The sequence below is a fragment of the Hipposideros armiger genome, unplaced genomic scaffold (assembly GCF_001890085.2).
Source record: "Hipposideros armiger isolate ML-2016 unplaced genomic scaffold, ASM189008v1 scaffold_43, whole genome shotgun sequence".
NCBI lineage: Eukaryota > Metazoa > Chordata > Mammalia > Chiroptera > Hipposideridae > Hipposideros > Hipposideros armiger.
In genome coordinates, this window is record NW_017731393.1 from 928,005 (window position 1) to 943,165 (window position 15,161).

Consider the following 15,161-nt stretch of genomic DNA (forward strand, 5'->3'; position numbering starts at 1 on the left):
CCCCTTCCTTGGCTGCCTCCCTCACCCCTGGGGAGCTCTCAAGGTCCAAACCTGCTCAGTGCGGACGGCGGGCACGGGGTGCCCCGGCCACACCCAGCTCCAGACGTGCGGTCGCTCTCCAGCCCCTGCACCCTGAGTGGCATGCACAGACTAGGAATTGGGGCTCCCCTCCCTGTTCCCATGGTGTCCAGCCAGCACCAGGTCCCCTCAGGCTCCCTGAGCTTGAGTGTGACCATCATTCTTCTATTGTCACTTAACCCCTGCCCCACCCAGCTCTACCGCCCCCTTGGGAACACAGGTCTGGAGGTCACCTGTGTCCCCTCCACAAGAGGCCTGAGTCTGCACCATCTCCCTGGCACCTGTCCTCTGCAGACTTTCTAGGGTGGGCGTCCTGACCCCTCACAACACTGACCTGGCACTCTGGCCTCTCCCTCAGGGCCTCTCTCGGCTGGGACCCCCACCTCCTCTGCCAACCACAGCCCTTCACATCTGGGGGGGCAGTAGGCTGATTCATGGCCCCAAAGAAGCCCTGTCCTAACCCCTGAACATGGGACCTTACATGGCAAAGTGGACTTTGCAGATGTGGTTAAGGACCTGGAGGTGGGGGACTGTCCTGGGTGGGGGGTGATCACCAGGGTCCTTATAGGAGGGAACAGGGGTGTCAAAGTAGGGAAGGAGGGGTGACGACCCGCGTCAAACTCCTGGCCTCCAGGCTGTAAGGTAGTAACATCGTGGTGCTTTAAGGCTGGAAGTCTGTGGTGACATGTCACAGCAGCAGCAGGCGTCCCACGCGGGGACCCCCTCCACCACCCTCCCTGCAGGACGCCCAGGTCCCTCCTCCCCTCCTGGGGAATGCATGTGGGAGACCCTGGGGATGGAACAGTGTCCCTGCCTGAGGGTGGCCCTGGGGGGCGAGAGTCAGATTTCAAGTTCAGACTCTGTGAGTAGGTGGGGGCGTGGATCAGCTGCAGAACAGTGAGCCGGTCGACCGTGGGTGATCTCATGCCCTCCCCTGTCCTCCAGACCCTGTCCCCCACAAAAGCTGGGAAATGCACCCCCTGGGGCGCTCCTGCCCTCTCAGCAGCCCCCATCCGTGCGTCCCAGCGAGGGTGCGCGGCGTCAGGGCCACACATGGCTTCCTGCCAGGGACACCAGAGGCCTTAATTGACAGCAGCAAAACAAACATTTGCTTTGGTGATCCACGCTGAGTTAGCTGCTCAGCGTTGTTTTAATTAAGCCTTGTGATGGATGAATCTCAATAAAGCAGCTGTTCAGAGCATTCAGGTGTATAAATAAAAACATTAGGAGGGCGTTAGCTGCCGCACACGTGACGTGACGGGGACAGACTTGGGACGGACGAGCTCAGGGCTGCGGGCACCTGTGCGGGCCTGGGGCTGTGCCTGCCTGGGGGGCTTGTTTTCGTCCTTCTCTGCAGACAGATGGGGATGGGACCCTGTCCCTAGCCTATGAGCAGCAAGTGGAAACAACTCAGAAAGGTTCCGGCGAACATCGTGTCCTGTGAACGAGGGCAGGGGACTGGGGGGTCCCTGCAAGCCCCTCTTGGGATCTTGAGTGGAGCTCCCAGCAGGGCACTGGGAGGGCAGCACCAGTGGGTGACCCGACCTGGGGGCCGCGTCCTGGACGCGACCTCTGCAGCCCTTGCTTCGCCCTCTCTGAGGCCGACCCCCTCCATCTGGGGGAGAGGTCCTTCCTGGCACAGCTGCTGGGCCTTTGGGGCCCCCTGAAGATGGTCTGCACCACCAGCGTCTTTCCTAGAAACCCCCTGTCTCAGGTCCCATTACAAACTCTGCTTCCCCCATCTGTGGCTTCATCACCAGAGTCCCCAACGCTGCCAAGAGCAGCTCCCGGGGCCTCCGTTCATTAGCTCCTGCCCATTAACTGGAAATAATGGTTTGCAAATTGGGCGGGAGTTCTATGGAGATTGGTGGCTAATTCTGACGCTGCTGATATTTCTTCTCAAAAATATCGAAGTGCCACTTTCATCCATGAGCTCATGTCTCGCTGTAATATGTTTAGCATTTTTATCTCGCGCCATTGAACTTGGGGTCTTGCTTAAAGCATCTCATCACCCTTGCAACGTGCACGCTTGATTGAGACACTCAGGCGGGACTTGCAGCAGAGAGAGGACGTTTCCTTGGGCCTGTCCGTCATCCCTCACCACCTCTGAGAGCAGCGGTTCTGCAGCGGGAGTTCGGCCCCGAGGCCCGGCTGCTCGAGGCTCTCTACTGTGGGTGTGATTTATGACTTGGCGGGAGGGCCAGGCCCTGGACTCCACCCATGCTCGGCCCCCCGCCCAGCTTGCCCTCTGAGGATAACTGTTCCTGTATCTGTCCCCCGTCAGTGGACAGTGCACACAGAGGTGCACACTTCCTGGGATGGCCGTAGCAAATGACCACAAACGGGGCGGGGTGGGGGAGCTTCAAATAACACCTGTTTATCCTCTCAGTCCCAGAGGCCAGATGCCTAAGATCAAGGTGTCCCAGGGCCACGCTCACTCTGGGGGCTTCAGGGGAGGGTCCTTCCTGCCTCCTCCAGCTCCTGGGGGCCCAGGTGTCCTGGGCTGGTGGCCACAGAACCCCGTCCTCTGCCTCCTCCTCTGTGTGTCTCTTATGAGTACACTTGTCATTGGATTTAGGGCCTGGATGACCTCATCTGAGACCCTTACCTTAATCACATCTGCAAAGAGCCTTTTTCCAAATAAGGTGACAATCACAGGTTCTTAGGGTTGGGCTAGACAGACATAAATGTTTGGGGCCCCCATTCAACCCACGATAGGAGGCGTGCAATAATATTTGGTGAACAACTAGAGTGGCCAGCTGACACCCCCAGCCAGGCCCTGGATTTCTATGGCTCCGTGACTAAGGAAGAGAGGGGAGGCATGGAGTCCGTCACCCACAGAGAATGGGGCACGGAGGCCCCTTGGTGGGAAGTGACTTCCTCGAGGTCCTCTGCAATGTGAGGTGTGGGCAGGATGAGGACAGGGGTCCTGCCCCCTCCTCAGGGCGGGGCTGTCCGCTTGGTGCCACTGAGGGATCCCAGCCAGGCCCTCTCCTTACCTTAGAGAAAGCAAGGACCCGTGGGGAGGACATGGGGGGGCCCGGGGGGAGGGAAAAAGGAGGAGGAAGCTCTGCTTGTGATGACAGTGACCAGCTGCACTGGGGGTTGCCCAGAGAGACACCCCTCTCACAGCTTCCTCGTGGCCCCCTCTGCCCTCACCGTGAGGCTGAGCACAGGCTGCATGAGGCCTGTGAGGACAGGCCCGCCTGTGTCTGGAGGAGATGGTGCCAGGTCGGCTGGGACTTCTCAGCTGCGGCCGGTGTGAGGCCCTGAGCTGGAGGCATCGCCGAGCGGCGCCCGGGGTCCTGACCCACGAAACCTGTGAGATAATAACGTGCACCGCTTTCAGCTGCTATACCTGGAGCACTTGTTCTGCAGCAGCGGATAGGAGCCGGGCTTGCAGGGTCACCAGGGACCCCGAGGGCAGGGTGGGTCCCCTTATGGCCTTGTTCCACAGGGTCTCCTTTCCTGCAGAGCAGGGGGGCTGCTATGCCAGTGCTGTCACCACAGACACGGGCGTGCGTGCATGCGTGCCGTGTGGCGCGTGGGTCCCCACCAGGTGTGTGGTGCAGTGTCCGGGTCTCCATCGGGGCCGCCCAGAGAGGGGCCATGTGCCTCACTGAAGCCCACCGTGGCTGTCACGGGGAGTCCTCGCTGGGAGGCCATCGCGGGCTGTCCCCGCTTTGGCTGATGGTCACGCATCCTGAGGTCACAGGGCCCTTTCACGACCCTCACTCCGCTGACGCCGTGCAGCCCAGCACCGCTCATCACACACCAGCTCCCCCTCGTTCCACGTCACTCTGTCCCTGAGAAACTGCCGCTCATAACGGTCCCGGGTCACAGCGGGTGCTAGAACATCTCAGATGATGAGCTCATCTTGCGGCTCAGATGTGTGGGCCTTGGGGGAGGAAAAGCAGGACACCCTCCCCCTTCCTCCCAGCCCGGCCCCACAGGCAGGTGCCCAGAGCCACTGGGAGGGAGCTTGCAGAGTCCTCCCCATCAGCACGGGCAGCCACCACGGAAACCAAGAGCACCGTCTTTGTCCTTCACCATCTGATGACAGGCCAGTGGGCTGTGGATTGGCCTGGTGAGCCAGGAGGCCCGACAGCCGCACAGCAGGACAGGACGGGAAGAGGCCCAAGCCAGCCCACCACGGGCCTGTCTCCCAGTGCAGCCAGGTCGGGCTGGCCTCACTCAGGGCTCCTCCCTGGAGAAGAGAGCTCTGCTCGTTAGGAATGAAATATCTGGGACAGGGCAGGCAGCCTGCAGGCTGTGCTGGAATGTCCCCCTCAGCAGGGCATGTGGGCTCGTGAGGCCGTGACTGAAGGCTGATTAGCTGTGTAATCGCATCTTTATTGCACTAATAGCTGTGTTTGTTATGTTAGCCAGCTCAGATTAAGCTCAGCACTAAAGGTGAGGTGCCTTGCTGGCAAAGGTGGGGCACAGCATGGCTTCTCTCGTGCTTGGGCAGCCGTGAGGAAATGCCAGGCACCCAGGCTGCAGAGGCAGAGATGACAGCCAAGGGGGTGCGTGTGGCTGTGGGCATAAAGCCATCGCCCCACTGGGCTGGAAGGGCCTGGGTAGATCATGCAGCCCAACCCCCTCCATCCCAGACAAGAAGACTGAGACCCAGTGAGGGGGGTGCCCAGGTCACTGAACAGTCAGGGCGGGTCTCCAGTGACCGCAGGCATGCCCTCCCACCCCCCGGGGAAGGGCCTCCCTGAGCTAGTTGCAGCCCGAAGCCAAAACTGCCATCACAGCTATGTAACAAGCTTTGCAGCTAAAACAATGCTTGTGTCTCCCAGTGTCCACACTCTGGGATCCGGGTGTGGCACAGCCGGGGGCACCTCTGGCTCAGGGTCTGGCACAGGCTGCAGTAAGGGTGTCATCTGGGGCTGCTGTCATATGAAGGCTCAACTGGGGAAGCACCCACCTCCCGGCTCTCACATGGTCATCGGTGGCCTCAGGCCCCTGTTGGCTGTTGGCCAGAGACACCGGTGTCTTGTCATCTCTCCACAGGGCTGCCCGGTGGCATTACAGCTGGCTCCCCTGAGGTGTGGGGGGAGAGAGAACGCCCAAGACTGAAGCCACCACATTTTGTAACCTGATCTTGGAAGTGACGCCCATCACGTCTGCCGAGTTCTATGTGCTAGGAGCAAATCCCCAGGGGAGAAGGGGTTACACCAGGTGCCCGCCCAGGAGGTGGGGTCACTAGACACCCCCTTCCTAGGGAGCCCCTGCCATTGGACAGGGTCCCTACTGATCCAGGGCGGCCAGGACCCACATGGGACACGCCAGGGCCTGCTGGGGGCCATGCAGCAGACACGCGTGTCCACGGAGGGTGTCCCAATGGTGCTGAGTGCTGTCTACCAACAAGCCCCTGAAATGAGGAAACTGAGGCAGAGGGGTTTAGTGATAGCGCAAGAGGCAGACTCAGAATTTGAACCTGTCAATCGGGCCCAGAGTCACGCCTGGCCCCCGGGTGACCCTGACAGTAAGATGACCAGGACAGAGAGGCCTTGCCAGTTCCCATAAATCAAAACTGTCCCTGGGGACACAAAGGGGAGATGGGTGACCAGGCCAGGTCCAGCCGCTGCCTCTGCCATGTGGGGGATGGGAACAGGAGAGCCCGGCTCCGTCTGACCTGACGCCCTCTCTGCCCGGCGGCCTGTGAGCTGGATGGGGCTGCAGCCCTCCTCCGGTTAGAGCAGCCTGACCCTGAGCGCCGCACAGGGCACGTGCACGAGCCCTGTCCTGTGTGTCCGTCCGTCCTGCCTGTCCCTTCAGGTCTGAAAGGCTATGAGGGCTCCCAGCCTGCAAGGCCTGCCTGAGCGGACAGGACACATGGAAACTCGAGCATTGGCCAGCGCCCAGCAGGTTTCAAAACACGTGGCTGCAGAAAGGGCAGGAAGAGGTAGGTCAGTGACGGTGGCGGCCTCGCACCTGGCTCAGGCCAGTCCCCCCAGCCCCTGTCCTCGGCCGCGACGCCCTCCACCCCGTACCTGTGTTCGCTGGGCTGGCTGCCCCCTCTCCCCCGTGTCCTTCCTCCGTGTTTGTGTCCTGCCCCCGAGGCCCTCGCGACAGATGACCACACACTGGGGGTTTCACACACACGGCTTCGTTCCCTCGGATGCTGGAGGCCAGAGGCCCATCAGGTGGCCCAGGGCCACACTCCCTCCAGAGGCTCCAGGGGACGGTCCTGCCTGCCTCCCCTGGCTTCAGGTGGCCCCAGGTGGTCCTGGGCTAGTGGCCACGTCGCACTGATCGGCCTCTGTCTTCATAGCCTGCTCCCCCACCTTCTGTCTATGCCCCTCTGCACCTGTCATAAGGACACCAGCGTTTGCATTTGGGACCCACTCAGATAACCCAGGATGACCTCATCTCGAGATCCTTAACTTAATGACATCTGCAAAGACCCTTTTCCAAACAGGGTCTCATCCACAGGTTTCAGGGCTTGGGGGCTTGGTCATATTGGGGTCACCATTCAACCCACTGCAGCATCTAAGGACCAGCTGTGCCAGGTGGGAGCTGGTACGTGGCTGCCCGCAGGCCTCCTGGCAGCCACAGCACAGACCCGGCCTTTGAGCTGTGTCTTTAGGAGCTGGCAAGCCCTGCACCGCCCGCCCTGGGACACCCAGGAGATAGGCATGGAGAGAGCTGCCAGCCGCTTCCGGTGGCCTGGGGCTGTGGCCACAGCTTCTGCACAGCCGCTGCTGGTCCTGGCTGGTCAGCCCAGCTTTGTTGGGAATGCCTTCTACAGGAGTTTCCATGGGAGAAACAGGGCATCTCCATTGGCTGGGGGAGGGGGTAGCCGCTTCTGGAATTTTAACAGACAACTGGCATTCCCTCCTGAAGGGCTGAGGAAGGGGGCAGAGGGATGAGATAGGAGGGGAGTGAAGCCTTTTGTGGGGTCTGTGCGGCAGGAGGGCCCTGTCCCAGGCTTAGCTCCTTCCTGAGGGGCTGCCCTTCCCCCCATCCTCCTGCCAGGGCCATGGTGAGGGTGGAAGTGGGCGGCAGGGCTCCCCATCACTGGTAGGGAGCTGGTGGGGGTACTTCTGCCCACACAGATGCCCCCAGCAGACCAAGAACTCCCAGAGACCTCGCCTGGCTTTCCAAACCCCACCCCCACCCCCACCCCGCCGCCACCTCCGTGAGGGGCCTGGGGAAAGGGCCTCGGGGTGGACAGTGACGTGAGGACGGAGGGCTTCTCTCCTTGGCAGCGTCCAGGTGGTCCGAGGCGGCCAGGGAGGCCAGAGCTGCAGGCTGGTGGGGTGGAGGCAGAGAACCGAGAATGTGCTGGAAACGTGCAGCGGGAGGGGTGGGGTGCCACTGGGATGACTGTAATTGCCTTCTTTCTGTGACAGTCAAATGCACTTTTAGCAAAAAGCTCTAAATCATCTCTGAGCAATTTCTTTTTCAAAGTGGAAATGGAGAAAACAAAGGAAAAGGAAGAGAGAATGAACCCTTCTCCTGGCTGGGGCTCCCCCCGGGGGCGGCGCTTTGACAGCGGTGGCCACTGAGTCCTGGGCTCCCCCCACCGTGCCCTGTGCCCCCCGTCATCTCCACCCCCCCATCCCCGTGGGCAGGTGCAGGCTCCACTCAGCCCTGTGCCCGCCCTGTGCCCTGTGCCCCCCCATCATCTCCGCCCCCCCCGTCCCCGTGGGCAGGTGCAGGCTCCACTCAGCCCTGTGCCCGCCCTGTGCCCTGTGCCCCCCCATCATCTCCGCCCCCCCCGTCCCCGTGGGCAGGTGCAGGCTCCACTCAGCCCTGTGCCCGCCCTGTGCCCTGTGCCCCCCCATCATCTCCGCCCCCCCATCCCCATGGGCGGGTGCAGGCTCCGAGAGGGAAGAAGGCTGACCTTGGTCCACACAGCCCACTTGAGCAGGACACAATGACCACGGCGGAGGCAGAGGCGCACTCAGCCCTAGGACTGAGAATAAGAGGGCATTCTTGTCCTGGGAGGGTGGTGAGGGGCTGGAGCCCCCGGGCATGGCAGAGTGCTGCCCACCCCTCTTCCAGCCTGGCCTTGTTCTGTGGGGCTAAGTCAGGGCAGTGCGGGCTCAGCCAGTGTGCGAGGCCAGGGCTTGGCCAGGAGGAGCTTGTCTTGGCTGACAGCGGGAGGCCAAGGGTGTCACAGGGTGAAATGCATGGGGACTGACCCTCAAAGGCGGTGGCCAGAGCTGGGGGCAGGAGAGCACTTGACTGGTCAGGTGGGTGGCTGGGGGCTCCCACAGGAGGAGCCTTGGCCCTCAGCTCCTGTGTCCGAAGCATCACACAGTGGACCTCAGGGGCGGGGCTGCAGCCTCAAGCGTCCCCAGGCCACCCCTGGGTCCTGCTTGTGTGAGCCACATGCCAGCCGGTGCACCTCGCCTGTTGTGGTGGCTGTCTCAGCACCTCTCCTGGCGGCTGTGAGGTCCCTGGGGCAGGCCCATGGCAGGGTCTCATGAGCCAGGATGGCGGAGGTGGAGGGCTGGCTGGAGGTGCTGGGGCTGCCCCCTCGCAGCCCATCCAGCAGAGCCGGGAGCTCCGCCCGGCAGCTCCCCCTGGTGCCTCCCAGGCCCCTTTCTCTCCCAGGCTCAGAGTCACAGCCACAGCCACACACCTGCTCAACACCAGCCACCCCACCTCCGCCTCCTCCTCCCACCTGTGCGGGGTTTCAATAACCCAAACTCATTTGAAGCATGGATGACACTTTAGCTCAGCTCCACCACCATTACAATTCACTTGACATTCAGTGGGCAGCAGTAACAATGAATCTTCCGGATACTGAGTGTCCCAGCCTTCCTCCAGAGCCAGCCCAGTGTCACTCCCTCACAGCGCCCAGGATGGACGCGGCCGGGTGCCCCAGCAGGGGCAGTGATGGAGGCCCCCATCCCCAGGCCCCCGGGCCCCCGGGCCGTCCTGTCCACTCAGGCCAGCACTTCCTGGCAGAGAAGACCAGCTGGGGCTGCTGGGATGGGGCGGTGACAAGAGACCCTCAGAGCCGACGCCTGGCTGCCCAGGTCTGTAGCACTTAAAGCCCCACAGCCAAGCCAGGGCCGGCCATGCCATCCCGCCCAGCAGCCCTCAGCAGCCCTCTTCCACCCACCCGTGCCCCCATCTCGCCTTCCGCACTGGAGCACACGCTCCAGGGGTGGCTGCAACGCTAGCCACAGGGCCCGACCTGGGGGTCTGCTGGCAGGAAGGGGACCGCAGGCACCCCTGTGCCGTTCGTGGCCTGACCACCCCCCACTTTCCCCACACACCTGCGTTGTGTTTGATCTGCTTCTGGTGGTAGCGGGGCCCCTTCCCACCGTGCTTTTTCTTCTCTTTGGGCATGGCTTGTAGTTTTCTGCTGAAAACCCACCGTATTGGATTGGGCAGTGGGAACTGAGGAAGCAGGCCTTTTGTGGGAGGTTCGCTGTTAACCCAGCTGGGATGTGCCTGGGTCTAACGACTGCCATAGCTGGGGTGCCAGAGGCTTTGCTCTCCCAGGGTCCTTGTTTTTGGCTCCCCTGGAGACTCTGGGCTTCCCCAAGTCCTCCGCTTCAGAGACAGCCTGTCTTTCCCTGAATCCACTGTCACTACAGGGGGCCCTGTGGGGAAGGACAGCACTGCACCTTCCAACCCCGAGTCAGTCGTAACGGGCCTGTGACCTGGCCTGCAGTCTCCCGGATGGCTCTCCGAGGACACGGCTTGTCACCCCTCTTGTCTGCTGTGGCATCCTGACGCTACTACCCTGAAGCCCTGGCCCGTGTTCTGCTGTTTGCGTGTTTGTTTTTGTTCTAAGGTGGAACAGGAAGATGGCGTGGGAGGAACCCCCTTCTCCCAGGCCGAGGCCTTTTCCTTGGAGAATGGCCTGCATTATGGGGAAGGCTCTGGACCATTACTGTCCTCCAGCCACTGCCAGAGATGCTGGGACCCTCCTCTGATCTTCACGTGAGAACCTGGCCATGTTTCTGGAGCAGACGCCTGTGAAAGTGTTGGGGGCCCCAGGACGGCGGCCCCGAGGACTTTCTCGGTCACTGGCCCGCACTCGGCCTCCAGCAGCCCCCAGCCTCCATCTGCGGGTTCCTACCAGCCCCATCTGGCAGCTCTGTGCCTGCTGAGACCTCAGACTTGTTCCTCTGTGTTTGCCTTTCCCTCCGTGCTCTGATGCACCTAAGAAAAGTCATGGGTTTCCAGTTTGCCCACCCTTTCCCGTGTTGTGAGGACAGGAGCGACGATTCCAAGCCCTTCACATGTTGGCGCTGAAGTGGGAAGTTGCGATGGTTTAAATCACTTTAATGATTTTGTCCAGACAGCACCGATGCGACCCGCGCAGGGCTGCTTATGGGATAAGGGAGGTGGAGCTTGGCCAACAGCCTTTGAAAACATCGGCTTTTCTCACATCAGTGAGTAATATAGGGTCGGCCTCCTCTGGCTCCCCACCGCAGAGTGGGCCAGCTCAGCCTGGGTGACTGACGTCGGGGCCGTCACGCAGCAACTCCGTGGGGCAGGCGTGTCCCGGAGAGACCGCAGCTGGGGTGGTGCGTGGTGGGCATCAGGATAAAGCCCGCTTAGCCCCTCGCTGCGTTCTCCCCGGTTCAGCTCCTGCGAGCATCATGCTGGGCGGGGCACCTCGTGGACAGTGGAGCCGGTAATTGGCCGAATCTGAATGAGCCCTCCCCCCAGGAGCTGGGGTGGGGGTGGGGTGTCTGGTAGAGCGTGGAAGGAGCCAGCCCTGTGACGGCACTGGTAGCTCGTCGCCGACAAGCTCCTTATCAGGGCCATAATGTTTCTCCGCAACAGGCCTGATCCCAGGGTCCCCACGGCTGCCCCAGACTCCTCTGCTCCCTGCACCCTCCATCCTGTCCTCGGGGACCCTGCACAGAAGAGGCAAGGCCCCGGGGGCACATTTCCTGAGAGGCGCAGCTCGCAAATGTCTTCCCTTTGCTCTTATGTCTGGGCCTCGCCCTTCCCTGGGGTTTGGGGCACTTCACCTCGTGCTCACCCTGTGGTGGCCTGTGCGCTGGCACATGACTTCCGGGGCGCAGTTTGCAATATGCGGTGAGAACAACAGGGCTCCTGCATCATGGGGTGACCTTGATTCAGGGGACCTACCCTGAAAAAAACTGCTCTGCTGAACGAAAGTTTACCACTAAAGTGCACCTTGCCACAGGTCAGAGGAGCCATGTGCTGGGGCCACCCGGAGTGTCAATGCTTGGGGACAGGGACAGAGGAAACGCACATCCATCCCACTGAACTGCATGTGGGCAACACAACAGAAAACTGCAGGTTTCATGGGAATGTGCTCACAGAGTGTACGAAAACAGGAATGCAGCAGACACAAGAGGTCACCTGTCCTGTGAGTGTGACATTGCGACCTGTGCATTCATTCATGCATGCATGCATGCAACAAATATTTATTGAGCACCTAGCACGTGCCAGACACTGCTCTTTATGCCAAGGACCCAGTAAGCCCACCAGCAGACCCTGTCTCGTCACTGAGGCTGCAAGGCTGAGCCAGTTCCCCTTCTCAAGTCTCCGTTGATTCTTCTAGAAGGTAGTGGGGCTGGAATGAGGGTGCAGGAGAGGGGTGCCAGCACATGTTCTCCACCCTGTGCCACTCAGCAGCGTGTCTCCATTATCTCTCCTCGTGGAGTAAGGGTCAGAGATGTGGGTGCCCTGACATCCAACCTGTTGCCTGGCAACACGGGCTGTGAGCCTCCCCGTCAGGTGGCAGAGCACCACCAGCTGGGAGGGGGGGGCCTTGCTGGTCTGGGCTGCCTGCCGTGGGCTAACCCAGCCTCCACTTCCTTTCCTGGGCCTGCAGACAGGAGTGCAAGGGGTCTGCCATGGCCCATCGGCTCACCAATGGGCCTCACCAGGGCCACTCACCCCAACTCCTCGCCTCGTTAGGCAGCTGCCAAGCAGCCGTTCTGTCTGCCTAGACATATTGACACAAACAGCCTTATTACCTGGCTAATTAGAGCCCAGAGGCTTGGCCAGAGGGGCCCCCACTCTAATCAGTCCTAGTAATTACGTTGGCAGGTGCTTTGGAGGGAGTATATCTATGGTGTCTGCCGTAGAGATTGCCTAGGCATATTTCAAACCAGCTTCTCTCCTTCCTCCAAGAAAGGCCCCAAGCCTGCCCCCCGGGGCCAAGAGAAAAGTCCAAGCCCACTGCCTCCAGGGGCTCTTTGCAATCACAGATTCAGCAACTCCTGGGTGGACAGCGCCAAGCCAGCCATGCATCGCTCTAGCCTGGGTTCAAACCTGTCCCATGGAGGTGATCACAGCTTCCTTGCAGGGCCGGGCGTGGTGGGAGCATGCATTTCAAACACCCGGCACCTGGGTATACTGTCCGAGAGCAGGTGCAATAGACAGCCCACTTCGAGGTTGCAGAAGTTAGCCTGGGGGGTCGGAGCAGGGAGCACAGGAGAGGCAGCATTCCAGAGACCGTCCCGGAACCTCAGGCTTCTCATGAGGAAGTGAGCAGAGTAATGTCTGTCCTTCCTGCGGCTGCAGCAAGGTGACACAGGGGCGTCGTCTTGAGCCAGCCGGGGCCCCTGGGGACTCGGACCGGCCTTTGTAAAACTTGACTTTCCCTGACCTGAATTTCGAATCCCCTCAGCTCTGACAGTGTCCAATAAATAACTCCATGCTGCCTGAGTGATGACAAACCCCAAACGGCTTTAATTTTGCAGAGCGGTAAATTAAATGCAATGCCTGCCACGTGTGCACGATTAAACTCTTTTTATAGTGTCTCATGTTGCTTTACGACTGGACCACCGCTCTCTCAGAATTCTTGGCAGAGGCTTTACAGGCTCACCCAAGCCTGGGCCCTGGGCCGTGTGGGTGGTGAGACCCCAGCAGGGTCCCGTTCTCAGAACCGCAGAGCCGGGCCAGCTACATCCAGGTGCGGAAGCTGGAGTGCTGTGCGCTCCGCCAGCCCACAGTGGGCTGCAGGCAGTCAGCATGAGCGGACGGCCATGCACAGCTCCACCCCGGATCTCCCCATCAGGTCATTCCTGCTTGTACTTCTCCTGTTCTGTTCTTCCTTCTCCTGCCTGGCTTTTGTGTGAATTAAGCTTTTTTTATTTCTCATTTTTCCTTCGCTACTGGTTTGGATGTTATACATACTGTTTACATTATTTTAGTGGTTATTCATATTTAATGTACTTATATACAAAGTCAAAAGTTAACCAAAGGATACATGCTGAATGATTCCACTCACATGAGGTCCCTGGAGGAGTCAGGTCCACAGAGACAGGAACCGGATGGCGGTGCCAGGGCTGAAGGAGGGGGCGTGGGAGTTAGTTTAATGGGGACGGAGGTTCTGTTTGGGAAGATAAAAGAGTTCTGAGGATGGACGGGGGTGGGGGTTACACAACAATGTGAATAAACATAATGCCACTGAATTGTACACTTAAAATGGTTAATTTTATGTCATGTGTATTTTATCACAAATTTTTAAAAGTTAGCTAAAGTTCCCAGCCAATTCTGGAAAGAAAGAAAGAAGAAAAATAAATGCATAAGAAATGAAAAGCGGAAAGACCATCAAAGTTTTCTAGATGGTACGATTGTCCAAGAAGAAGCAAAAACAAACATATATATAAATGTGTTTATGTCTCTCCATATATGTACATACATATTTTTTTCTTTCTTCCTGTATATATGTAAAATATATATAAAATAGGAAATTTAGCAAAATTGCTGGACACAGAATCAATACCCAAATCCATTTGCATTTCAATCTATCAGCACCAACCACAATCAGTCAGAAAATATAAAGTTTTAAATGTCATTTACAATATCAGCGAAAAGTGTATAAAATACCTAGCAATAAAACTAAGAAGAAGTGTGTAAACACTTTGTGGAAATCATTATTAAAACTTTATTTAAAGACATTAAGAAAACCTAAGTACAAGTAAAGATACACTGGGTATTTCACAAAGATGTCAATTCCCCCCAAACTATCTAAAGATGTGATACAATTGGAACAAAGATCCCACCGAGGTCTTTTCATGCAGCCTAAGCCGCTGATTCTAATTCTTATATGTGAGCTAATGACCGAGAGCGGCCAGGGCAGCCCGAGTGAGCTGAGGGGCTCGCCCCAGCGAACGTCGGTAGTTATGATAAAGCCACAGTCCTTAGACCTTCCAGAATGTCCTGGATGGACAGAGAGCGCTGAGGAAGAGGACGAGGGCAGAGCTAAGGGCACACTTGTGGAAACTGGAAGCGTGCTTGTGGTGAACAGTGCAGGTGGGTGTGGAAAAATGGTGCTCTTGATAAGACGCTGGGAAACTGGCTTTCCATACTAACAACACTGGCGATGGTGGACCCCGACCTCACACCGTCGTTGGAAATAAATCAGAAGTGATCAAAGACACAAATGAAAAGCCTACCTGAAGCGACTGTAGCAGAGAAAACGACTTCCTATACAGGAACAAACCACAACGGAAAATCTCGACAAAGGCAACTGTGTTAACATTCGGAATCTCAGTTCATGCAAAGAAATCGCAAAGTGAAAAGAGAAGTCACAGACGGAGATAAAATATTTGCAGTCCAACTACCTGACAAGAGCTCACGTAGGAAATACGTAAGGAACGCTGATGGATCAGTGAGAAGGGAGACCATCCTGGAGGGGAGAACAGGGTCCTATGAGCGAGCACGTCACAGACGAGAAAACGAGCGCTTATACATGCTGGACACAAGCCCAGCCTCACTGGCAGCCAAGGACATGCCGCTTTAAGATCCCCTGGGGAGTTCTTGTTCAGATCTCAGACTGAGTGTATGCATCTCATTATTTGCTCTCCAAACTCCCACGAAAACTACAGTAATGAGAATTTTTATGACATACACCATTAAGGATGAGAAGACCAGAATAGGAGACAAAAGCAAGATTCTAGAAGCTAAGGAGCATATGAACAAGCTGTAGTGCCTTAGCAGACTGGAGACAGATAAACCGTAGGCTAACAAGGGAAAACTGGATTACCGGATGTGTTCCCAAGAACATTCAGACTCAGGAAGGGTGGTAGCAGGTGTCTGTGGGACTGGGGATGCAGGATGGAGGCAGCGTGGGACCACGACGAGGCAAAGAGGGGCCAGAGCACATTTGA